General features: G+C 36.6%; 1 protein-coding gene and 1 long non-coding RNA gene across 2 annotated transcripts in view; both read left to right on the top strand.

Annotated features, from left to right (window-relative positions):
- LOC309867551 overlaps positions 1 to 7,050 on the top strand; it is a 46,449-nt gene extending 39,399 nt beyond the window's left edge. Inside the window, exons 2-4 of the long non-coding RNA XR_014313239.1 lie at positions 1,217 to 1,383; positions 2,486 to 2,564; positions 6,927 to 7,050. This is a non-coding gene — a long non-coding RNA (uncharacterized lncRNA). The remainder of the gene's footprint in view (positions 1 to 1,216; positions 1,384 to 2,485; positions 2,565 to 6,926) is intronic.
- Positions 7,051 to 14,213: 7,163 nt separating this feature from the next.
- UNC13C (unc-13 homolog C) overlaps positions 14,214 to 27,182 on the top strand; it is a 616,040-nt gene continuing 603,071 nt past the window's right edge. Inside the window, exon 1 of the mRNA XM_082733851.1 lies at positions 14,214 to 14,898. The gene's annotated coding sequence lies outside the window, so the exon portion shown is untranslated. The remainder of the gene's footprint in view (positions 14,899 to 27,182) is intronic.

Here is a 27,182-nt window from a genome sequence, read left to right as displayed (position 1 = left end):
ACAATCACAACAGTTCCTTTTGCTCCACATCCTCACCAGTGCTTTTTGTTTCTTGTTTTTGATTTTAGCCACTCTGATAGATGTGAGGTGTTATCTCATTGTGAATTTGATTTGCATTTCCTTGATCATTGATGATACTGAGCATCTTTTCATGAACCTTGGGCCACCTGGATGTTTTCTTTGGAGAAATGTCTATTCATGACTTCTGTTCATTTTTAATTGGATTCTTTGTTTTTGTGTGTTGAGTTGTATAAATTCTTTATATATATTGGATATTAACCCCTTATTTTCTTTCATTTGGTAGGATGTCCTTTTTGTTCATTTTTTAAAATTTTCCTGTGCAAAAGCTTTTTATTGTGGCATAGTCCCAATAGTTAAATTTTGCTTTTGCTTCCTGTGGCAAAGAAGACCTATCTAAAAAACCGATTCTGTGGCTAATGTCAAAAAGATTATTACTGGGATGCCTGGGTGGCTCAGTCAGTTAAGTGTCTGCTTTCAGCTCTGGTCATGATCCTAGGGTCCTAGGATCGAGTCCCACATTGGGCTCCTTGCTTGGCAGGGAGCCTGCTTCTCCCTCTGCCTGCTCTGCCTGCTCTTCCTCCTGCTTGTGCACTCTCTGTCTCTCTGTTAAATAAATAAATAAAACCTTAAAAAAAAAAAAGGATTACTACCTATGTTTTCTTCTAGGAACTTTATGGATTTCAAGTCTCACATTTAGATCTTTAATCAATTTTGAGTTTATTTTCTGTATGGTATAAGAAAGTGGTTCTGCTTCATTCTTTTGCATGTAGCTGTTCAGTTTCCCCAGTATCATTTGTTGAAGAGACTGTCTTTTTCCATATGTGTATGCAAATTTCCAAGAATTTGCCTCCTTTGTTGTAGATTAACTGACTATCTAAGTGTGGGTGTATTTCTGGGCTCTCTATTTTGTTCTATTGATCTATGTGTCTATTTTTGTGCCAGAACCCCAATGTTTTTTATCACTACAGATTTGTGGTATATCTCGAAATCTGGGATTGTGATACCTCCAATTCTGTCTTTTTCAAGATGGCTTTGGCTATTCAGGGACTTATGTGGTTCCATACAAATTTTAGGATTATTAGTTCTAGTTCTGTGAAAAATGCTTTTGGTATTTGGATGGAGAGTGTATTAAATCTATTGATTGCTTTGGGTAGCATGACATTTTAAAGATTTTATTTATTTATTTTTTTGACAGAGACAGTGAGAGAGAGAAATCTAGCTTTCACAAGCAGGGGGAGCAGCAGAGGAGGAGGGAGAAGCAGGCTCTCCACTGAGCAGGCAGCCTGATGTGGGGCTCCATCCCAGGACGCTGGTATCACCATCTGAGCCAAAGGCAGATGCTTAACCAACTGAGCCACCAAGGTGCCCCAGTAGATGATATTTTAACAGTATTTTTTCTCCCAACTCCTGAGCATGGAATATCTCTCCCTTTGTTTATACTGTCTCCAATTGCTTTTATCAAGAACTTTGTACTCCTTCCCCTTCAAAGTCATTTTATCTGAATATCAAATTCATGGCTTTTCTTTTCTTACGTATTTTAATTTTGTTAGTCTATTGCTTTCTGACAAATGTATCAAAAAATTTAAAAACAATCTTTTTTTTTCCCTTATGAATAACTTGGTCTTTTTCTCTGGATATGCAAATTATTTGCTAGAATATCTGCTGATTTTGATTTTTATGGATTAATTTTTCCAGGTATGCAATATGCCATCTTAAAACAACATATTTTAATTTTTTTTGTTGTTTTAAATTTTAAGAAAATTTCCTTCATTTACATTTTTGCCTTTTTTTCTTCAGATCCTCCTATTACATGTATATTAGAGTTTCTTTGCCTAGCTTTTATAGTTTTAATTTTATCTTGCATTGTTTTTACTGTTTTATATATTTTTTACTTAGAATAAGTAAAACTTATATTTCTCTTAAAGTAATATCAATTGTGTTTATTTCACTTGGTGTCCTTTCATTTCTGAAATAATTTTGCTTTATTCTAACTTTTTCTGACTTCTGTAACCTAATTCGGTTAACTTAATTTCTAATTAAATTTATGTTATTCTTTCATATCTTATTTCATTATCTTAAATTTTTTTAGCTCCTTTTTTTTAAATTTTTTATTTTTTATAAACATATATTTTTATCGCCAGCGGTACAGGTCTGTGAATCACCAGGTTTACACACTTCACAGCACTCACCAATTTTTAGCTCCTTTGAAATGTTAGCTTACTACTTTTTTAATTTTTAATTTTTATTTATTTATTTGTAGGTTACTTTTAAAAAAGTCTTTTTTGTGGGGTTGTTTTTATGTCATACTTTTACTTTCTGGAGGGATGTTATTCTGCTTCATATACACATTTTTCTTTTAATTATTTTTTGTAACAACGTTTGGAATTATATTCCTTTTCTACTAATTTTTTCAAAAAATTATTAAATTTTACTAAAAATTCTACGAAATTTTTCAAAAAATTAGTTTTCAGGAACACAGATTTTTATAGTCATTGCGAGCTGAAGTATGCCGTGGCTATTCTCAAATGACTGACTGCTTTCAAGTGAGTGCCTTTGTTCTTTTTGGTTTCTTCTGTTCTCAAGTCTTTTATATTTCTTGTTGCCTCCTTCTCTTTCCTCTCATACAAAAGTTGATACCAGGAGCATCTTAGAGCTGTTTAACATTTTGGGATGAATATATTTTGTCAGCTGTTTCTGTTTGTTGGTTATTTGTTGGATTTTGGTCTTGCTATCTAGTTACTCTGTTTTCAGTGCTATTTCCTTGAACTAGTCTTAAAGGGCAGCTCATCATGAAGATTAAGGTGGTGGTAGGAGGGAAAGGAGAAACATGAATTATATTAAATTCATTTACTTTAATGAAGTATTTGCCTTTCTTGAAGATAAGTAACTATTTTTGGCACAAGCCAGTCTGTTGAAATTGGTGTTGTGGTTTCATGTAGATAGTAATATATGGAATGGTATCCATTGTGATGAGTTATTTAAAAACAATCTATCAGTAGCTTAGTAGATTCTATGAAGTCTTTGTTCTTAGATAGCTAGCTTCATTTTCTTTTTCCTGTGACCTCTATACCTCAACATATTTTGCATATTTAACTTGGAGAAAGTTCTGGGAACTAATAAACATACGGATTTTGATCTGTACATGCATTCTCTGCACAATGGTAAATGTCTCTGATGGTAAAATGGAATTGTTTTCATGCCTTTGGAAACTTGGCTTTGGATACTAAGAGGAAAAATATCCTTGCATTCTGGGCCAGAGAGGAATGTGGCCAACTCACTGCAAAGCAGAGGGTTATTTAGAGACGAGTTAAGAGACAGTTTTCTACCATGTTATAAAAGCTCATTTCTCTAGGCAGCCCCAGTGGGTTCTGCTTATTCCTGTGTGAACTGGTTCCTCACCTAATTTTAAAATTTAGCTCATAGTTGCCTTTAGTGAATTAGGCAGGGGCCCTTGATACTGGAAGGCTTCTATCAACCTAAGAGTAAAATACCAGTAAGAAGAGGAAACTTGGAAGGTACCAAGCACTTATCAGGATAAGGAAGACCCTAAGGAAAACAGTATGAGGAAGCAGAGACAAGTCAGGACATTGAGTGACAAAGGAAAGAAAGTCAGTATAGTCGCTGAAACTCTCTGGGAGGAGCTTTTGCCTATCAACTAACAATAGCTTGTGGAAGCCATCCATAGCAAGAAGAACCAGAAACCATACTGGGCTAAGGAGAGATTTTAAGTCCCGGGGTTTCAGAAGGTCCCATATTTGAATTTCTCTGTAAGAAAAAGAGGAGTCAATCTTGTTTTCTGGCATAATCTGGAATTGAAAGAAGATCTGAATTTTTTATCTCTTTGACCTTTCTAGCAAGAATCAAAAACTGGGGCCAGGTAGGCAAAAAAACCCATAGTTTTTTTTTGTTTTGTTTTGTTTTACGTTTTGTTTTTACATGAAGGTTATTTTTAAAATTGCAAGAATTTACACAAAGTTCCAGATTTCTGGCCTATTTTGAAAAATAAGCAGATTTCATTGTTCGGTGCTCCTGTCATTAGGCAGCTATCTCTATCCCTTTTATAAAAGCCTTGTACTTCGTGGTGTCCTGTAGTTATAGTCTATAGTTATAGTCCTATAGATATAGTCCCTGTATCTATGAATTTTATCACACTCAACTGACTCAAACATTGACATGACCTTCTTGACTATTAGAAGTATTTGTATTTGTAACCTATGTCTTGCAGGAGAAAGAGAATAATTATATTCCTTGGATTGAATTTGCCATCCAGAAACCCTGGAATTGTAGAGATCTCACTCAGATCCACATATTGCTAGAGTAGAAGGAACAGCCATGGGAAAAATGTCTGCAAGGTGGTAAGGAAGAGTCAGAGCTGAATAACTGATCATTGGAAACTTCCAGAAGGGTCAGAGCAGAGTAACTGATCATTGGAAACAAGCCTAAATGAGAGAACACCAGGGAGAGAAAGTACCTGAGAAATCTAGCCCCCAAGCATGATTACAAGGAGTTTGAGTTAGAGGCAGGTCCAACATTCTGTTCTTTACTTTGGGCAAGAACTTGATAAACTATTTTCTGAATGTTAATATATTGTTTTATATAATACCCCCTTCACATAACAGTATTTTTAAAAATTGCAAAAACCCATAACATAAAGTTTATCAGCTTAATCATTTTCAATTACATAGTTCAGTAGTGTTAAATATATTCTTATTGTTATACAACAGATATTTAGAACTTTATTTCGCAAAATTCAAACTCTATACCCATTGTACAACTTCTCACTTCTCTTTCTCCAGCCCTTAACCATCACCATTCTAATATTTTACAATTTTTCAAAGTAATTTGACTACTTTAGGCATCTCATAAAATTGGCATCTTAGTCTTTTTATGTCTTTTTATGACTTGCTTATTTCACTCAGCATAATGTCTGCTAGGTTTATCCATGTTGTACCATGTGTCAGGATTTCCTTACTTTTTAAGGTTGAATGTTAGTCCATTGTATATGTATACTACATTTCCTTTATCTGTTCATCCATTGATGGGCTTTTGGGTTGCTTCTACCTCGGGGCTATTACGAATAATACTGCAGTGGACACAGGTGTATAAGTATATCTTTGAGATCTTGCTTTCAATAGTTTTGGATTTCTGTCCAAATATTGGGTTGCTGGGTTATATGGTGATTCTATTTTCAATTTTTTGAGGAAACTCTCTACTGGTTTTGAGGAAACTGCATAGTGGCTGCACCATCCTACATTACCATCAACGGTGCAGACAAGTTACAATTTCTCCATATCCTTGTTAACGTTTTTATTTTATTTAATTTATTTATTTTTTGGATAGTGGCCATTCTAGTAAATGTGAGGTGATGTCTCATAGTGATTTTGCTTTGCATTTCTCTAATAATTAGTGACATTGAGAAATATCTATTAAAGTCCTTTGCCCATTTTTAAATTAAGTTATTTCTTTTTGGTTGCTGAGTTGTAGGAGTTCTTTATATATTCTAATATTAGCCCTTTATCAAATAAAGACATATACCAATGGAATAGAATAGAGCGGTTGGAAGTAAACTTACATATATGGTCAAATGATCTTTGACAACAGTGCCAAGACAACAAGAGAAACAACAGTCTCTTCAGCAAATGGTGTTGGGAAAACTAGATATCCACATGTAAAAGAATGAAATTGGACTTTTACCTTACACCATATACAAACATTAACTTAAAGTGAATTAAAGACCTTAAATATGAAATCTGAAATTACAAAACTTCCAGAAGAAAACATAGGGGAAAAATTCAGGACATTGGATTTGGCAATGCTTTCTTGAATATGACACCTAAAGCACAAGCAACAAAAGCAAAAATAGACTACTGAAATTACATCAGAATTAAAAATATCTGCACATCAAAATAAATAAAGGTAAAAAAGCAATATACAGAATGGGAGACAATATTTGCAAGTAGCTATAGTTTTAATATAGGTTGAAATATTAGTGCAGAGTCTCTACTAGCTTCCAGAATTATAGGTGTTAAGAGGAGAATGTTTTTAAGTGGAATGTCTTTCTGGAATTCTTCAAAAGTGCTTATTTTTCTTTCAAGGTATATACTTGGGAACTGGCAAAAATTCATCTGGATGAACAAAACTTTTATTATATCCCTTTCAATTTTTTAAAAATATTTTATTTATTTATTTGACAGAGAGACACAGCAAGAAAGGAACACAAGCAGGGGGAGTGGGAGAGGGAGAAGCAGGCTTCCCTCTGAGCAGGGAGCCTGATGCAGGACTCTATCCCAGGACCCTGGGATCATGACCTGAGCTGAAGGCAGATGCTTAATTCCTGAGCCACCCAAGCATCCCTCCCTTTTAATTCTTATATGATGCTATCAGATACTGTTTCCTTCTACCACTTCCAGAGGTATAACATTTCCTCCTTCAAACATCCATAAAAAATGAATAGTGATAATGATAACAATAGCAGCTAATACTCTGTCAAGCCCTTTATATTTTTCATGTAATTAATCTTTAAAAGAAACACATGACTGGATAGGAGGTCTTTATTTCACCTCATTTTACAGATGTCCTATAAATCAATATTATCAACTGTATCTAAGTGCTATGATGTCAAAGTTATCCTAAAAAGACTATGGGTTCATTGTTTTCACTTTCTCTTCCTCCAAGTGACATACTTGATTGATTTACAACATAACCTTGGTTATTTACAACCAAAAAGTTGCTGAAGAAGAAATTTAAAAAAGGGCAAAGACATGGAAAGTGAAAGACTCTCAAGACAAACTTTATGTAGTTCCTGGCTGACCTAGAATCAACGCTTCTTAGGAGGTTACCAGCGGGTCTTTCTCCCTGGCTACAAACCGTAAAGCAGGGTTTTGTTTTTTCCTTTTCCCTTCCAGGCTCTGCAGAGTGTGTAGATGTGTTCTCTGGAGAAAAACAACTAGGAAACTAAGCAGAATATGAAATGCCATGAAAAAGGAGGATATGATGTCCACTCATATTAAACAAAATGCTCTAAGTCAATTTATTTTTGTTACAAGAATTTATACCATTTCAAAGAAATAAGTTGCTGACTTCATGGTTTGTATATACCCTAGACAATTATTAATATAGGTGGAAACGATTGTTAATGTGAATCATAAATCATTGCTTATAGCCAGAAACTAGGTAATTAAAATCACTTTAATATCAAATATGGTTCTAAGACTATCAGACAAAGGGCCTATCTTCATGAATTTTGAATCTGTGTAGTTTCTGGTCAATGATTCTTATCCAATCATCATGGAGCTTCTATTAAGTTCATTTTAATTGCCTGGGAAACATCAGCACATATTGAATAACCTTAAAGTACTGGCAAGTAATATTATGATTCATTATAATATTAGTTAATATTCACAAATCATTGCCGTTCTTAGAAGGAATTCAAAAATCATTTATCACTGTGTATATGAATATTTTATCTGAGACATTTCTTTTAATATTGGGCAAGATAGTTTAATTTATATATGAACTTTATTGCCAAGCATATAAAATGTCTAGTGAGCATAAAACATTTAGTAAGCAAATATAAACTATTAAAATAACTTTTGGTTTTGTGAAACCAAGTTGAAATACGCATTTCAGAATCTTAGAGGAAGGAAAAATGGGACATAATGATTGAATACATAGTACATACAAACACAGGAAACTGAGGCCCAGGGAGTTTACATAAATGCTATATGACCACACAGAAAGCAGCAGAGCTATGAATCAAAGATAGTGTCTTTGGCATTATTTGGTATTGATATCTTTAAAAAAAAAAATCTTATTAAAGGGGCACCTGGGTGGCTCAGTGAGTTAAAGTCTCTGCCTTCAGCTCTGGTCATGATTCCAGGGTCCTGGGATCGAGTCCCACATCGGGCTCTCTGCTCAGCAGGGAGCCTGTTTCCTTCCCTCTCTCTCTGCCGGACTTTCTGCCTACTTGTGATCTCTGTCTGTCAAATAAATAAATAAAATCTTAAAAAATATAAATAAAAAATTCTTATCAAAAATAAGAATTCCCCTGAAAAGTTACCACAATGAATAGGGGTCAGGTTAGTAATAGCAGAAAATAATGACAATGATACCTGGTGAGAAGTTTGGTAATATATTAATTATTACTAGATAGTGATTATTGAGTACCTACTACATGTCAGATATAGACTTAATTGCTTTACACAGACTTTGTCATTTGTCTCACCAGCAAGAGGATAAATAGGAATTATTTTTATACCATTTTACAGATGAAGTAACTAAGGCTTAGAGCATTAAGAAGTTTTACGAAGACAGAAAGATAATTCATGCTGGGACAAAGCTTGGAAACCAGGGGCATCTTGTTTCCCGAGGCTAGGCTTTTCAGTGCTGGGTTGTATCATTAAATCATAGTTTCCTGAATGAACAAAAGTTGAAGGAATAAGGGAATGGAATTCATTTTACTTGATATTGTCCAAATGCCATGTCTTTCTAGCAGTTAGAACCCCCTTAAAAAACAAGCAAATAAACAAAGCCTTCATCTGATGGTGTGAGCACAGTACTGACATGAATCTTACAGAAGCAAAGAAGAGGGTAACAGAATGGGGCTTTATAGATGCCCCCTGCAAACAGCATTCAGCATCGCGGGATGGTTACCCAAAGTCTACCCAGGTAGACATATTCTAAAAGAGCATCTGCTTAAGTAATTCACTCTTTATTAAAATTTTTAAAAGAGTACACATTTTACCATTGGTTATGGTGTTTAAATAAAGACTTGTCAGCTATGTGGTAGAACCAGTTTTGAAATAGAAGTTGAATGCCAGATTTCTAGCCTGGTCTCCACCACTTACTACTTCTGTATAGTCAAGTAAGTCGTCAGCCATTGGAGTCTCTCTTTCATGATTTTAGTATGGGGCAATCACAAGACCATTATAATATCTTGCAGGTTTTTAAAGATAAGTATCAAGTGAGAAAAGATATGTAAGGACCTTTTGTAAGAGCATTAAACTTCAGACGTTATTATTGTGTTCCTGGCTTGCCACTGTTGGAATATGTAGTTAGGTGGGGTGTTCTGGCACACATTTGTGAGACAGGTGGTGAGAACCAAGGGTGCCATTTGGACCAGAAAAGGAACAAAGCTAATTGGCTACACAGGAACTCAACACATATCCTTAGCCTCCTTAGCTCTGTGCTCTACTAACTAAACACACTGCTGTTCACTTCACCTACCTTTCTTTTCTTTCTTTTCTTTTCCTTCCTTTCTTTCTTTCTTTCTTTCTTTCTTTCTTTCTTTCTTTCTTTCTTTCTTTCTTTCTTTCTTTCTTTCTTTCTTTCTAGATTTTATTTATTTATTTGAGAGAGAGAGAATAAGCATGAGAAGGGGGAGGGTCAGAGGGAGAAGCAGACTCCCTGCCAAGCAGGGAGCCGGATGCGGGACTCGATCCCGGGACTCCAGGAGCATGACCTGAGCGAAAGGCAGTCACTCCACCAACTGAGCCACCCAAGTGCCCCTCACTCCACCTACCCTTCATGAGTCTGGCTTTCAGCTGGGTTTTGGTAATATAAAGGAGAATGAACCATGGTCTCAGTCCTCAATGACTATCACAGTCTAGCACAGAAAGGTTTAGTTAAATGAGTAAATTAACATATCTTCTATTAAACTAGTACTGCCATAGGGGTTTATAAAAGTGCTCAGATCACACAGAGAGCTGCGGGTGATGACCAGGAAAGTGTGACATTCTCCTCTTGTTCCTGAACTTGTTGAACCTAAAACTTCTACATCTTTTTTTTTTTTTTTTTAAGTTTTATTTTAATTCTGGTTAGTTAATGTATAGTGTGACATTAGTTTCAGGTATTCAATATACTGATTTGACAATTCCACACATCACGCAGAGCTTATCAGGACAGGTGTGCTCCTTAATCCCCATCACCTATTTCCTCCCTCCCTCTACACACCTCCCCTCTGGTAGCTATTATTTTCTCTACAGTTAAGAGTCTGTTTCTTGGTTTGCCTCTCTTTTTTTCTCCCTTTGCTAGTTTGTTTGTTTGTTTCTTAAATTCCACGAGTGAAATCAAATGGTGTTTGTCTCTCTCTATTTTTGCTTAGCATTATACTCTCTAGCTCCTTCCATATCATCACAAATGGCAAGATTTTATACTTTTTCTAAGAATGAATAATGTCCCATTTTGTGTATGTGTGTGTATGTGTCTGTGTGTGTGTATGTCAGATCTTTATATATATACGTCAGATCTTCTTTATCTCTTCATCAATCACAAGATACTTGGTGGGGCACGTGGGTGGCTCAGTGGGTTAAAGCCTCGAGTCATGATCCCAGGGTCCTGGAATCGAGCCCCGCATCGGGCTCTCTGCTCCACGGGGAGCCTGCTTCCTCCTCTGTCTGCCTCTCTGCCTACTACTTGTGATGTCTGTCTGTGAAATAATTGGATAAAATCTTTAAAAAAAAAAACAAAACAACCAAAACCCAAGATACTTGGGCTGCTTCCATAAGCTGGCTACTGTAAATAATGCTGCTATAAACATATGAGTGCATGTACCCCTTTGAATGAGTAAAACATTACATCGTAAGACACTTAAGTGCCCCCTAATCCACAAATTGAAGATTAGTAAATCTAATTTCTCATTTGGAAATTTTAATGGCATATTTCTTTCTTTTTTAATTTTTCTTTCTTTTCTTCTCCTTCTTCTCTTTCTCCTTCTCCTTCTTCTTCTTCTAAACAACAAACATGTCTTATTAGCTGGGTGTTTGTGCTCCAGGGTTTCTCAGGTGGTTTCACTCAGCAGGGCCTGTCATCCTTTCAGACCTTGAATGTGGGTAGAAGTTCAGCTTCTAACATGGCTTTTTCACATGAAGGTTGGGAGGAAGTCTCAGTTCCTATCTGGCTATGGGCAGGGAACCTTAGTTGCTTGCTCTGGGGGTTCCTTCTAGATGGCTTGAGTGTCCTTGTGACGTGGCAGCTAACTTTCCTCAGAGTGAGCAAACCAAAAGAGAGTGGGTAAAGAGGAAGCTGTAGGCCCTTGCATGACCTGGTCTCCAAAGTTATACATGGTGATTTCCTTTCAAAGGTACATTTTTTACATGACTCCATTTAATGAAAAACTTCAAAAACAGAGCTTAGTGTCTGCTTTGCTATCACAAAATCAACATTTTGTCAAATTTCCAAATTCCATATGATACTTTATTTCCAAATACTTGTTCCCCTATACATTATTCAGTTATACAAAACTAGAAACAACAACTTGCTCTTTTTGACGTCATTATGTTTTTGTCTTTGATTATCTTGACAATCATCCATTTCATTAATACATTTAAATGGGTACAGGGAGCCACTGACTGTTCAGTTTTTCTTTTTTCTTTTCTAAATAGTGAGATCCAGTGACTGGTTACCTGTTGCCTAAAATAAAGAGCAAGGTTTTCTAGAAAGCTGAAAATACAATTCAATACATATAAGGTTAATTTCTGCGTTTTTGAGAATTCTTCTATTGCTGAAAGCCAAATGCACAGACAGTAACAGAATTATACAAGAACAGTCCTTTTACTTGATATTTTTGGTTTAGTTAGACTTTACTACTGAGAAAAAATGATCAGTGACCCAGACACTTGGTCTTCTCCCACCTGAACCAATGAGACAAATGATCTGTCCCACCTTATGTCTTGGGATATGGGAGATGAACGGTACCTTAGAGGTCTATTCCTCCTGAAAGCACTGCTTGAAGATTTAAAGGAGAAGTTATCTTCCTGTTTTAATGAATCTGTGAGTAAGGCTTAGGGCAGGTACATACTTCTAGAGATGAAAGTGTATAAATGGAAATCACTGACTTCTTATCCTGTGTTGTTATATGTTGCTAATTCAAGAATGTGAAAAGTTCTTTGCGAAAATGGAATGTGTCTTATTGATAAGAAGGTGTAGAATGCTAATCTATTGCTGTCTTCGTATGATTATGATCATCCATTATTCAAATCAGGTACTTAGCAGGTGGAAATTCTGTTAGGGATTTTGGTGTCCCTGCAGGTCAATGAAGTCATAAAGCTCTGTCACTCTCTCTAGTAGTGACATACTTTATTAGCAGCTGGTGTCCCTCAGATCCATGATTTCTGCCACTTTCGGAGATGCAAATAGTTTCTATTTTAAAATACATAACCAGGGACACCTGGGTGCCTTAGTGGGTTAAGCCTCTGCCTTCGGCTCAGGTCATAATCTCAGGGTCCTGGGATCAAGTCCCGCATCGGGCTCTCTGCTGGGCAGGGAGCCTGCTTCCCCTCTCTCTCTGCCTGCCTCTCTGCCTACTTGTAATCTGTCAAATAAATAAATAATAATCTAAAAAAATAAAATACATAACCAGAACCCTGATGATTATAGCTAAACAGTGCATTTATCAGAACACACACTGACTTTGGAGCCTTCATGAAACATTTCTTCTTAAAAACAGAGACTGTTGATCACCACCCCTGTTATTTCCTCAATGAAAGTATTTGAATTAGAGCAATACTAACACATCTCTTTTCATCACAATATACACACATTCTGAGAATCACACAGGAATAGAATCATCTTACTTGGATTTCCTTCTATAGATAGACTTTAACATTTAAACCACTGACATTGTATCCTAATTTACTGAGGACGTACCTCCATTGCCCTGGTCTGGGTGCTGGGAGTTCTCCGCTGAGCATAGCTCCAGCACTTTGTTCTGGGCATAGCACACTAAAAAAAGAAGCAGTAGCCTCTGTAAATAGGTGTTCTTCCCTCTGTGTTTTGAAGGCATTCTTCAAAACCGTGTACTGGCTAGCCTGAATTTTTCTATATAAAAACATCCAGTTTTCTTGTCTCATCTACTTTTAGGTCTGTCAGTTTCCCTTGTGCTACTCTTGAGTGCTTACAGCCGGGGGCAGCAGAGCTTTGTCCTGCTCACTGCTCTGGTGCTATTGAAGGCAGGGTTTGCCCTGCCCCACTGTGAGCCCCAGATGCAGCTCATTAGACCTTGAGCAGCTGCTCAAGTCCATTAACAGTCACTTGAGCAGCAGGTTGAGGAAGCTGTGCTGCTGTGAGCTAAAGGTGGGGCTGAGAGCTGGGAATCGATGGTGGTGGTGGTGGTGCTCAGCGGTTGGCACCTGGTCCATAGATTGTGTTAAATAGGGGAGAATTATTTTTAATCACAGAGATAACTATTTATTGGTTGTCACAGGATAGTGGGTGGAATGTGTTTCACTGCAAGTTTTTGCCAGAAATGCTCTATCAGGCTTAGCTGTTCATTTTGCTGTCTGTTATTATATATTAAATATTTAGGTAAGGTAGAGTCAATTCTAAAGTTGGTCACGGCATAGTCATCCTTAAATGTACTGAAAAATGCCACACAAATCCACGTGTATGTTTCTTCTCCTGTTCGATCTCAACTAATAATAGTTGACTCTTTTTCAGTCCTGGAAACATCCATCTATTTTCTTAAAGACAGGGAAAAGGAGACAGAAGAGAGCCAACAGACCAGATGCAGCCTAAAATCTGTAAATTATTCTAGGACCTGAGCTTCTTTAAGCCACTATTTAAAGATCCAGTACTTTTTTTTGTTTGTTTGTTTCAACAGGAGGGTTAGAGGATAGAAAATGCTTTATTGATGGAAAGTGGGAGCTGTTACTCCCTCCACCTCCTCGACTCAGCAAAACTAAAGAAGAAAGCAAGCCCATCCAACTCCTAGCCAGATCTTTAGAACATTAACACCAAATGGGAAGGCGTTATTTCTAAGTGAGAAGCAAACCCTTTGCATCACAGTAAGTTTTCCATTTCCTACTTTGTGTATGTGTCTTTAATTCACTTTTTTTTTTTTTTTTTTTCAAGAATCACCTTCAAATGGCTTTTGACAGGTTATAAAGGAGAAAACCATCTGGGATGAGATACCAGCTTCTCCGCTCTCCAAACACAGGGTCTTGCTAGCTGCCTCTCAGTACCTTTTTGGGAATTATACTGTCTGCAGTGTACTTTTCATGATTCCGAGCACAGCCAGCTACGTCCAAACCGGTAATTATTAAATTATCCATGTTATCAAAGAGGCTGCACACAGGGCTAGCGGAACTGGCCGTACAATTGTCTCCTAGGTCATCACTCCGAGATTTAAAAAAAAAAAAAAAAAAGGTTGAGGAGTTCAGGCGTCCAGGCGTTTTCCCCAGCGATGAAGCTGCACCCCACAGTTAGCTGTCAGTGCGGTGGTGACGCCGCCACACCTGGCAGCGCCAACGATGCATCTCCCGTGAGCAGGGGCTGGTGTGGCTCAGCCGGGAGGAGCTGCTCTGTGCGGCAGCAGGGGCGGCAGCAGAGGGAGTCCAGGCGCTCTGGGCAGAGGAGGCTGGGGGATCGCAGCGTCTGTGCTGCATTCCCCAAAGCAGCCGCCGCCGGGGCTGCGCTGTGCGAAGTTCCCTGCACGCACTTAGCCGTGATGCCTCTTCGCCTCAATTGTTGATGAACCTTGGCGCTCCTCAACGCACGGGAGACTGCCCGTTTTGCTTTCTTAGAGACAGGGGTGAGGAACGAGCTGCCGAAGGAATTTGGCAATGAGGAGAGTGAAAGGCAGTTCTATGCCAGCAGCTAAGTTGTAAAATTGCTTTGGAGGCTGCCGCCCGGGAGCACGGTAGAATTAATAAGAACAGACACCGTTGCAGACCAAAGGCACGCCTGATTGCACTTGATCGCTGGGATACAGCCTCCTCTCCTGCTCTAAGTATTGGTGGCTGAATAAAGGAAAGCAGACTGGAAACAGGATTCCAAGTGTTCTTCCTGAAAGGAAAACATATACACTCCGAAAGGAGGGGAGAAACAGCCCAGCTGGTGTGGACCATTTTTTTTTTTTTTTTTTAAAGGAGAATCCCTCAGGTATGTTCTCTTCTCCCTGTATGCGCTGCCTCATCTGCATGTAAATCTGTGTCTGTATTTTCTTGTTTATTTTTGTTTGCACTTTGAATCACAACCTTGGGGGTTCTCCTAGTGTAGTAGATGCATTTGTACATGTTCAGCTCTTCAATGTTTCTAATATGGGTGGCTCAGTGTGGGATCACGAACTTCTCAATCGCTGCTTTATTTTAAATGCAGAATGATGAATGATTGCTTAGTTTCCACTCAACTTTCAGAGTAATATTGGCTCACGGACAAACAGGGCTGGGGTAAAAGGCTGGGATATTTCCTAATCCCCTGGCTTTGGAGATACAATTAGAGCCAAACAGAAAAGTTGAGGGCTTCTAAGAAGGGGTTAAAAGCCAAAATGTCATGGACTAGCACGATGTCCCTGAAGTGTTTTTCCAGCTCAGCATCAGTCTGGAGCAAATTGAGCTTAACTAGTGGTTCTGCATTTCCAGCTCTTGATCAAGATGAAGATCCTGCAGATTTGCTTTCAAGAGATGAATTGCTTAAATTGTATACTTGGTTCTGTTTCACAATTGTTCTATGGGGCTGAAAGAGGCAGTCTAAAAAAATCCTTGTGCTCCAACACCTCGAGGAAACCCTAACTTCTGCAATTACATCATCGATATACTTGTATAATAAAGAGAAAGACAGATATGGCAACAATAGTAATGTTGGCTGCCTTTAGTACCTTAGGCTGAAATGACAAAGCTTAAAGTCAATTTTCCTTATTAGGCTTTAAAGAGAAACAGGAAAGAGGTGGGTGGATAACACACATAAAAATGAGTTTTTGGAAATATTCTGCATTTCTTTAAAAAGCTAAGAATGTAAGTTTATCTCATTTCTGAATTAATAGTATGCTTTAAAAAATCTTGCTGTCTTTTACACTTCAGTACATTATTTTCATAAAATTGGGTACAACTGGCAATAAATTAAACATACATGTATTTAAATTCAATGAGTTTTACTGGAGGGGAGAAATAAGAGAATGAGAAAGTTTGTTAACGTTTCTGTATATATCAAAATGTAGATTTTTAAGTGTTAATAACAGAGTTAATGCCAAAGCTCTAGAACCTGACTTAAAATTATTGTTGGTGTTATTTTCTTAGGACTTGAAAGTCAAAATAAAGTAGAATTAATGAAATTTAAATTGTAATTTATGCATACTGCAAAGTAAATCACTATCCTGCTCTTTTAAAACCAAAACCTCATTTTTGCCAAATGTTAGTGATCCAGAGTACTAAATTGGGCCATACAAAAAAAAGAGAGAGAGAGAGAGAGAGAGAGAGAGAGAGAGAGAAATGGGTTAATCAGGTGTTTCAAAACTCCACACATTATTAAAATAACAATAATACCAAAGTATGGTAAGTAACTAAAAGGAATTCCTGAACAACAAGAGTGATTTGAAAGGTGGGTAAAAGGTTGAGTTGGCATTCATTAGTATTTTGACATCCTCTATGAAAAGTATTAAAGTATCTGTAGATGAAACACTATAGCAATGATGCTACAGTTATTTTACTAAATCCATCAAATGGTCACGTTTCAAACTACTGAATAAACTGAGATGAGATTCTTTAAAAGACTAGTTGGAACTCTCAGAATCAAAGCTGCCCATTGAGACCACAAGAGAATTCTGTAGCGAGTGTAACTTCAGTAGAATTGTGAACATGGTTTTGATGGTGAATTAGCAGGTATGGGCTTATTTCCTAGCATGATTGTTTATTGTCAGGTTTCCATTGTAGAGATTTGGGAAGCTCTTCTGGAAATTGTGATCACCATGTGCTACGTAAAATGTAGAGAATTTACTCACCATGTGCTTATCGTTAACAAGGTAAACTGTTTCCCTTCCTTGGCCATCTAACATCCCTCTGTGGTTGCCAGTCTTTAAGTATGGAGCAGTGAAGTATGTGGTACCCAGACTTACTTAAGAGTCCATGGAGATGACAACTGTGATGATTCCCCTTTGGAAGACAAATTATACAAAGTGTGTGTGTGTGTGTGTGTGAGAGAGAGAGAGAGAGAGAGAGAGACTTGAGAATAGAATGGCCTTTGTGTCTTTGCTGATACAGGGCAAATCTGTGATTTTGAATATCAGTGAACTTTTGGTACGATAATATCTTTTTCCCAGTGCTCCATGCACTTTCATCTTTTGATCTATTCAGCTAATGCAATGTGACGTCCCTACCATCAGTTTTCTGAGACATTATGCCACCTGTACACGGTCTTCCAGTTTTAATACCATCAGCTTCTGTTCTGTCCTTCAATCTTTCCATCCTGAGCATAGTCTTTATCAGGGAAGGGCTTTCCCCTGGACTTTTGAAACGTGGGAATTATGTTCCCACCTGAGAAAAATGTGCCTGCTTTTCAGCTGGAAATTTTTGGAACTTTAAATACACACCAAAATTGTTTCTAACACACAGTCTTACAGATAAGCCACTTTCTGAATGTCTTATGGTTTATATGCAATACCAGTGTATCTGATAATACCTTTAAGATAATTCCAGTCAAGCAATAATTGCAAAGTCAAGAAATTAAATTTACATCATTTGTTGTGATTTTTTTTTTTTTTATCACTGCGAATCCTTTTTGGATCGTAAGTGTTCTGTGCTTGTGTGGCTAAGCTCCAGTTCCCTTCCAGCTCAAAGAAGGGGGGTATTTATTAATAGCCCTCTCAATTTGTGAAGCTTTTGAGTGTGCGGAAGACAGAGGGCTCAGTTCTATGATATCTGTAGAGCCATGATATCTGATGGCTCAGCAGTGGTTTTGTTCTACTTGTAGGATTTGAAGGCATAGTTAGGAAGTCAGGTGGTCTTCTAATCTCTTGCTCAAAAGTCCTTCAGAGGAGAAGTAGAAATGAAAACACATGGAATCATTTCTCCTTCTCTTGTGAAGATGGTTGTGATCCAAGAAGCATAAATGTTTCCTGTGTCTTGCATATCCTTATTCTGTAGTTTAGCCTCAGCATATAGAAAACATAATCTCGGTGGGGGAAATGTTTTATATTATTTTTCCTGCATACTGAGTTAAAGTATTTTGCAGAGATCAATACTGGTTATCAAGCTATAAACTCAACATTATGAATAATACTCAGGGCTTTCAAAGTAGTTTTAAAAAGTGACCAGAGAAGGTGGGTATTCTGAATTATTTTCCTGTCTTCCTTAGACTTTTACAACTTTCCTTCAGCCTGTCTCTATTCTCAACAGCCAGTCTTCCTTGGTCTAACTAAGACCTATGTTCAAGGTAAAATATACTCTTCTTTTGAGCATTCTGGCTTTTGAGAATCTAAGTGCAGTACATACATTCTTGATAGACAGAAAAAATATTTTGAATGAAAATATGTTGCTTCATGTGTTTCATAAGTTGAAATAAGGTACTCCAGAAGTAGCTTTTCTAGGCACGTTAGAACTAAAGGGGGGAAAAAAAAAAGCAAAAGAGTAGCTTTCAGATAGGGATGATGATTTCTGTCTTATAGATAGAAGAACTGATGACTTGGGCACAATCATTGAGGTGTGATTCTGAGGGGGGTGCTGTTGATCTGCTTCTAGAAACACTGGAGAAAGAATAGCCATGTTTAAAATCATGTCATTATTAAGTGGCTTGTAACTAGAAAAAAAAATTAAAATAAAAACAAAACCCTAAATGATTGCTTTATTAGAACCATTTAGTAAAAATTGCCAATCAGACGAAAATAAAGAGTTAATGCATGCATTCCAACCAGAGTCCCATGCTTTTGGCTCTCTAGTAGAAAATACTATAGTTAGTCGAATTTTGGTTCATTTTCCAACTGACTGGGTAAACTGGGGCTGTTACTTTCTAAGCACTGGTTTTCTCATCTGTAAAAGACTTTGATGCTCATGAAGACCCAGTTCTCAGACTCAGAAATTCTATAAAATCTACATAATGCAGATTGCATGGAGTTGACTGTGCTTGACAGGTAACTACAGAATTACTTGATTCTAGTTTGCTTCCTTCAAGGGTAGAGGTTTATAAATCTCAACTCCTGCCTGACAAGATGAAGAAGCAGTGTTAATCCTGTTAGGATTCTTACAGAATTTATCAACTTGCTTTCCTTCACGTAATGGGGCAATGATAAGTATTGGCTTAATCATATTCCATGAAACTGCATATTTTATATACAGCCTTATAGTTGTGAGTCATAAAATATTGGCTGCAACTTTGATAGATGGGAAGTGCTGTCATTTCGTTACAAGAAACAAATAGTATTCAGGTACTTATCTGCTCACTTTATTAGCGTTATTCATAGTACAATTTTATTGAATGCTTTTAAAATCAGAGGGCATGTGCATGCTCAGTCATTTGAGTGAGTTTGTTGTCTCTTCTTTCAGCTGGCTTCCCCTTTGGATGGCACACTTGTAAGAGCATGCTAGAAGGGGATTGCAAGGCTCTCTCATTTCCTTTCTGATTGCAAAAAAGGTTGATTGACAGGAGGCCAAATATGTGGATTAACTTCCGATATGTAAGAATTTAATTCTGGTTGCTTCTTGGAAAGTAATTGACAGGATTAGAAGATAGTGCTAAATACACAATAAATTATCACAATGTTACTGGACAGTAGGTGTAGAACATCTTTTTTTTTTTTTTAATAGTAAATAAGAGGGGACCTGGGTGGCTCAGTGGGTTAAGCCTCTGCCTTCAGCTAAGGTCATGATCCCGGGGTCCTGGGATTGAGCCTTGTATTGGGTTCTCTTCTCCACGGGGAGCCTGTGTCCCCCTCTCTTTCTGTCTGTCTCTCTGCCTACTTGTAATCGCTGTCTCTCAAATAAATAAATAATAAATAGTAAATAAAACATAAATAAAACCTGATAAATAAATACAAAAAGTTATAATAAATGCATACATCAGTTGCTGTTTCCCTCTAGCCTTGAGTAGGGGCATTCTTTTGATCCTCTGTCTGCTCTTTGTTCTGGTGAACTGAATTTCTTTAGTGGCCTATAATACCGCATTAAGGGGATTTGCAGTCTATGTCTCACCAAAGCGAGGAGATTCAAACCCAGTTTTCCCCAAACCGCTTCATTTCCTGCTTGCCTATCTCCCAGACTCAAATCTTCAGTCATTTGCACTGCCTCGTTCTTCCTCATGACCTATATTCAATGACCAATCTTGTTTTCTCTTTGGTACATCATTCCTAGCCATGTCTTCTTTCCTCCTTCCACCTTAATTCAAGTTCTTATGTCTTTATGAGTAAAAAACTACGTCGATCTTATAATTGTTCCATCTTTATGAGCCTCTCCTCTGAGCATCTGTTCTGCAAACTACTGCCAGATTCATTGTCCTAAAAAATGCCTTGATCATGGCATGTGTCACTCTCTGTTCAAGAACTTTCAAGGATACCACATTGTATATAAAATCCTAAAGTACTTAGATTTGAAAAAAAGAAAGAAAGAAACAAAACATAAAACCTCTTTTACAACCAGATACCAGACTGCTTTTCCAGCTTTATTCTCTTTCGGTTCCTTACCGAGTCTCTGACCTGATTAAACAGACCACACACAGTTCCCAAATACTGAAATTTTATACAATTCTATAGTATCAAGATATTTGCAAAATTCATTTGCTAATGCATCATATACTTTCTCTTTTGGTCTTAACGTATAATTTAGACATTTATTATTCCATGTAATGTTAAAAAATGTTTTAGCAATCCTATAAACCAATCAAGTACTTGATCTGAGTAAACTTTGGCAAGTTACTCAAAATTTCTGTTTTAACTCCTCAATCAGAAAATAAGGGCACCATAAAGAGCATTGCTTCAAAGAGTTTTTATGAGAATTAAATAAAATCATAGAAAGTGCCTAAAGAATACTAGCTATCATTAATTGTAGTTATGTTCATATTCCTCACTACTTTACGTATAGAAGGTGGGCACTCAGTAAATCTCTTTATTTCTATATTTAATGTGAACTCTATAATGATATTAGAGGAGAGACTAGAAAGGGAAGGAGAGAGACTAGTATACAAAGTAAGAAATAGCCAAAAGAAAAAATGTCAGAAGGAAAAATATAAGCCTCTACTGTGACCTAAGATAATAATTACCTTAGCAACTACATTTAGAACAAATGGCAATAGCTTTGAACACGTATTTTTTATGAAATTCAAGGCCCTGAAATTCCAATATTCTTATGTATGGTTTTCATAGAATTACAAAGCAGTTAAGTCTTAATGACTTTCAGTATTACAGCTGATAGAGATTTTGTGAAGAGTCTACCACTTCAAAATGCTTCTGGAAGTAAACAAAGAGATTAGAGTATGACCGGTGACCTCTGATTTATCCTCATTCTTCAGGAGGCCCTCGATAGCTCTACAGCAGATGTCAGGATCAAGTGCCCATGTAGTTCATGAACAGAACCACAAAAAGGCAGAAGTGTACCTTTAAGAGAGGTGGGAGATGAATGATTAATATCAGGGGAGATGCCTGCCAGACTTCACGTAGGTCAGAACCGTGTCACATTATAGATCCATGTCAATTTGATCTGTTGTATGTCTTCCCACTCTTTGATGTCTCTAGTAATAATACTTCCCTTGTTAACTCTGGGTCCCATATCTTTCCTTCTTTTGATCTAAATCTTCCCTGATAATCTAGAATGTGGTCTGTGGCTCCTTGCTTACTACTGTAGCACATCCAACTTGTGTCCACTTTATTGGTTTTTATCGTCCTGGTTCCTGCTTTGTGTTCTAGATTCCAAAAATTCAGCAATAGACACAATTGTGGAATGAAACCCACAGAATTTCCAAAGGTATTTTTTAGTTTTTGAAAGGAATTCATAGGACATCTGTTAATTCTGACATTGGAGGCAATATGGTTAATTACAGACAGGTACTTTTATTTGCAATATTTCATTTTGGAGGAAAATTTCCCCAAAAAAGAGTGAATGGGGATCCTGAGCAAAAATCTGCCCTCATTCCTTGGTTGAGCTTGAAATCTTTAAATTCTCAGTAATGATGGTAAGGAAAGAGGCTGCCTATTAGGGGGAAAGTATGGTGAACTCTAGAACCAACTGAAAGAAAACTTGAGCCTAACTTTGTAAGTGTTCTTTGTGAATTTCAATGTTCCTTGTTAACTTTCTCTTAATGTACTTGACACTTTAAGCCTTGATGAATTTCTTTTAGTTGGTTCCAGTTGCCTAGCTTCAGATACTATTTGCTGAATGTTTGAAAGATACTAAAAGATACTCTTTGCTGATTGCTGTGTTTGGAATACAGAGCTTCCTTCCGTGAGAATGAAGATGTTTCTTAGAATGAGGAAAATTTGAAAAAGTTCACAAGATGTGAAACAAATTTCAAATGTCAAATTAGAATTATAAAACTCTAGATAGGGTTTTAAAGAAATTATAGGAACACCAAGAAGATACATGTCATAGTAGTTATAGTTTCTGGGTGGCTGTTATTCAACTATTTCTCAGTTAATCCACAAATTGTCTCTATTTTTATCATGAACTCAGCCTTTTAGTTTGGTTATCTGAAACTTGTAGAAGATAATTTACAGTACTACTTAATACCACTTGGAAATGGACCAAAAAGTAAAGCTTGTTTACATTTTTATGCAAAGAAATTTACTATATGTCTGTAAATATTAATGAATGAAAAAACCAAGCAATTTGAAATCTCATGGAGAGATACTGTAAACTCTTATTTATGAAGAATTAAAACATTAGTGAACATAATTAGTTTATGCCAGTAACTTTGGAACAAGAATAAATGGAATAAATAGATATTTGTAGGTGAAGATACTACTTAAAGATTAAGATGTCATCTTATGTCTGTAATACTGTACAATGATATATATTCATTATGACAGCTTGGAAGATTTCCAAGGCTTCCCCTTAGCACTTTTCATGTTATAAAATATTAAGTTATGTTTAGCATAATTGGTCTTTATTTAATATTTTCTAATTATTTGGTAAGTAGATATTTTAGATAAGTAGGCATTTCATATTTAGTTAAATAACACAATGTTAATGATGAGAGGTGGCTGGGTAATTAGAATGCTAATTTGTTTTGAGACATAGTAGAAATAACCTTTGGAAAGTAAGTTAACTCTTATATAGATTGATTATTAGTGTTAAGGAAAATATTCCATATCAAGATCACAGACTGGTTCCCAGCATGTCATATTGTAAGAGGAAACAGTTGGTCTAAAGAGGAATGGAAAAGGAATTAATGTTATGCAAAATCCATCTTTTTTTCTCAGAAAGCAATTCAAAGCCAGAATTCTACTGGATGGAAACTTGAATATCAGCTCTATGCATGAAAGCAGTACATTTTTAATACTTCTGAATATTAGCAGGTTTATAATAATAATATTTTGTTTAGATCACTATCACTACTGAAATTTGTCTGAGAGTCCTGAAACCTTAGCAAATGGATACAAAATTTAGGGCCAAAGTGTCACAAACAATAGGAGAAAATTAAGTTTGGATTTGAAACATGTCTGCAAAATTCATGTTTCAGAAATCCCAGCATGCCAGAATGACTGTGTTTATGTTTTCTGTTCTTGCTGTATGCCTTAGGCAGCCTGAGGGACAGCTCCTGTACCATTCTGACTGGGAGGTATATATCCTGTTTCTTGAGCTGCTGCCTTTGTCCTAATTAGATGAGCTATAAAACATTTAGAGTCTAGGGGATTCCTTCTGGGTTAGTTACAGAGCTGTAAGCAACTTTTGCAGAGGTGAAGCAAGTTCAGTTTTAGACAAGATGTGTCTGTGTGGCTTTAATGTGTGGTTGCTTGTGCAGAGGCTAAAAGGTTTGGCTTTCTTGACTTTTGTCTCCCTCACTGTCTAGTCTGGTCTTAACTGGTAATGTCTGTACCTGTCTTCTTTTCTATTCTTCACTGGATTGCGACTTCTGTGAGAGCAAGACATGTGCCATCATTCTTACTGCCAAACTGGTGGAATACTTACATATATTAGTTGAAGAGGAAAAAAAAAAAAAAAGACCTGGTGAATGAAAATGATTCTGATGGATACAATGCAACAAATACCTGTGTTGGACATCATTAATAAGAAAACATAATGCCTAAAAGAGTTTTTATTGATATTTTAAAGAAGATGGGGTGGTAGAGACTATGATTATTGGTCAGAGAGAATATTCCAGTCAGAGGGAATCCTTGTGGGGCAAAAGGACATAAAGTTGTGAGTGGAGATCAGAAAGCTGTTTTTGTTGATATCTAAGAAGCTTTTGGGGACTTGGCTAGGCCCTATAGGAAGAATGAGGAAATGAATAAAAAAGGGCACTTGCCATCCAAAGCTCTTACATCTATTGTGAGAGGTAAAGGTGAACACAAATTGTTATATAAGAAGTGGATTAAGGGGGGCTGCCAAAGTAGTGAATGTGGGCTAAATATGAGCTATAAATGGGAGCAGTGAATTAGAAGGTTCCACACTGAAACAGTGATGGTCTGGGGAAGAGGAAGTGAAAGTACATTCTCTTCAAGCAAAGAGGTAAAGACATGTCTTGAGAGAGCAGAGAATATATAGTGAGAAGGAGGGCTCTTGATAGGTCTGAATTTTACAGGGTATGCAGCAAGGAGTCGCTTTTTGATGGAAATAATTAGAAGGAAAATACTATTACTTATTGAAATTGCTTGCTTAAATAACTTTCTCCATTTCTATTGATCTTACAGAGGGAAGAAACTATAGTATCCCCTAAACCTAGTATAAGTCACCTACCTGGTGTTCAATAAATATTATTGGGTGAATGAAGAAAATATTGATAAATCCATACTGTCAATATTTTTTTAAAGTTTCTTTTAATTGAAATTCAAATGTATAGTGAGTTAGATTCCTCCTGAATATATTTTTCATTTCAATTTCACCAGTAACCTATTCTGTGTAGATCACTGTGGAGGTAACAGGGTTATGCAGGACTGTCAAAGGTGAGACTTACAGCCTTATTGGGGAGGGGAGACATAGAAACATAACACGCTTGGTGTAAATGAGAACCTTACAGAGTACCTTGAGCTGTTTCTCTAATGTAAGCATATGGTTCAATATTCTGGGTGTTAAATAAATACATCCCTTCTAAATTATGATCAGATATTTCCCACCTGAACACTGTGACTCAATTTGCATTTATCAATGAAGGCAAGGTTATGTAACCTCAATTACAATCTTGGAAAATTGTCAACAAATTCTGATTAATAAGTATTGCTTAATTGTTAAAAAAAATATTAAGCCATCTCTCTTGGTTTCTGTCTGAAATAACAGCCTCATAGAAAATTCAGAGATAAAAATAGAAAAAAACAAAACAAAAACAAAAAACAAAGAAACAAAACATTAGTCCAAACAATTCCTAAAGACATCAAGGCAGGACAAAGGCCTTAAATTAAAACTGTAATTCCTAGGGGTGCCTGGGTGGCTCTGTGGGTTAAGCCTCTGCCTTCAGCTCAGGTCATGACCCCAGGGTCCTGGGATCAAGCCTGGGATCAAGCATCAGGCTCTCTGCTCAGCAGGGAGCTTTCTTCCCCAGTCTCTCTGTCTGCCTCTCTGCCTACTTGTGATCTCTGTCAAATAAACAAAATCTTTTTAAAAAACTGTAATTCCTTATGCCATTAAATCGATAGGTTTCTTCTTTGGCTAATATAGGATCTTGTGTTTCACTTACTATGCCATGTAGAAACTGTTTGTTGGTTGGTTTTTTTTCTTTACTATTACAAATACAGCCAAATAAAAACCAAAGGGAAGATTATTTCTGATTATGTGTTCAGGTATTTCTTAATTTATACACCATCTGTGTTTCCAAAATATCTGCAAGGTAATATCAATGTTAAATTCTCTAGAGAACTGGCTTTTTATTTTCTGGAAAAGTTGCTAACTATTTTTGTAAAGTAAGTATCACTCCATTGAGTTACCTATTTTTTGAATGTAAACTTGCTTATACTGATTCATAATTGAATTTTTTTTTTAAAAATGGACAAGGTGGTCATTTTGTCTTCCGTGGTTAAAAAGACCTGTCGTAGGTGCTGAAATGTAACACTGTCATAGCCCTGCATCTCAGTTGAGGCAGAGCTCTTTGGCACTGTCATAATGTCATAATATCAGAGGAAGAATTGGGCTGAAAAGCCTAAGATTATATTACCATTTCTTTCAGTGATCTTGTCTACTATCCCTAAGCAGGATAATGAGGTACAGATTTCGTCAATATGGGAGAACTCATAAAGGGAGAATAGGCCAACTTGCCCAAAAGGTAAATAAGCCAGGACTACTATGAGCATTTGATTCCTTACCTTAACCCAGTTTACCATCCTGAAGTGTGTGTGTGTGTGTGTGTGTGTGTGTGTGTGTGTAGATTCTTCTCCCTATTAAAACATACCTGTTTTGTGTCTCATATCCTTACTTATTTGGAACTCTTTAGATTATTCCAAACATGCAGATAATTATCCCACATATCCACAATATCATCTATGAAAGAGAGACCATAAATAAAGAATAAACAACTATAATACTTTTAAGAGAATGCAGCAAATGATTAGGAAGGTTTAGTGTAGAACAGGAGTGTAGGGTACTGTCTTACTCTTCGCTGGCCAAAAAACTGGTGACACAATTCAAGCTTCAGCTGCTTTATTCATATCTATTATAAAGGACATAGTAGAAGGGCACCTGGGTGGCTCATTAGGTATCTGCCTTTGGCTTGGGTCATGTTCCCAGGGTCCTGGGATCGAGGCTCATGTGGGGCTCTCTGCTCAGTGGGAAGACTGCATCTCCTTCTCCCCCTGCTTGTGTTCCCTCTCTCGCTGTATCTTTTTCTATCAAATAAATAAATAAAATCTTAAAAAAATAAAGTATGTAGTAGAATCATACCTGTGTTATATGATAAAACTTTTCAATCTTTTTTTTTTTTAAAGATTTTGAGTAACAGTAGATGCAAACATTCTTCCTACCTCATACTCCCTTCTAAATATTATACATTTTCTTTGCAGTTTCATTTATTGTATAAGTGGATTTAATTTTTATTACTAGTAAAGTTTGAACCGGTAGAGAATGAAAAAAATAAAGAAAAATAAACTTGGTGTGTTAGAAGTAGGAAAGAAGTTTTATTTGGTAAGATTTCAGGGCCAAGGAGTTCTCATGTTTGGAAATAAAAACAAAATAACTATTTTTATCCCCCCAGAATACGGATTTAGTTTGCTAATATTTTGTTGAGATTTGTGCATCTATGTTTATCAGGGATATCATCCTATAAATTTTTGTGTGTGATGTCCTTCTCTGCTATTTTAAAAATTTAATTTAATTTTTTTCCAGTAC

The sequence above is a fragment of the Mustela nivalis genome (assembly GCF_964662115.1).
Source record: "Mustela nivalis genome assembly, chromosome: 6".
In the NCBI taxonomy this organism is placed as follows: Eukaryota; Metazoa; Chordata; class Mammalia; order Carnivora; family Mustelidae; genus Mustela; species Mustela nivalis.
Note: the sequence above shows the minus strand (reverse complement) of the source record. Positions and strands in the feature narration are given on the sequence as shown.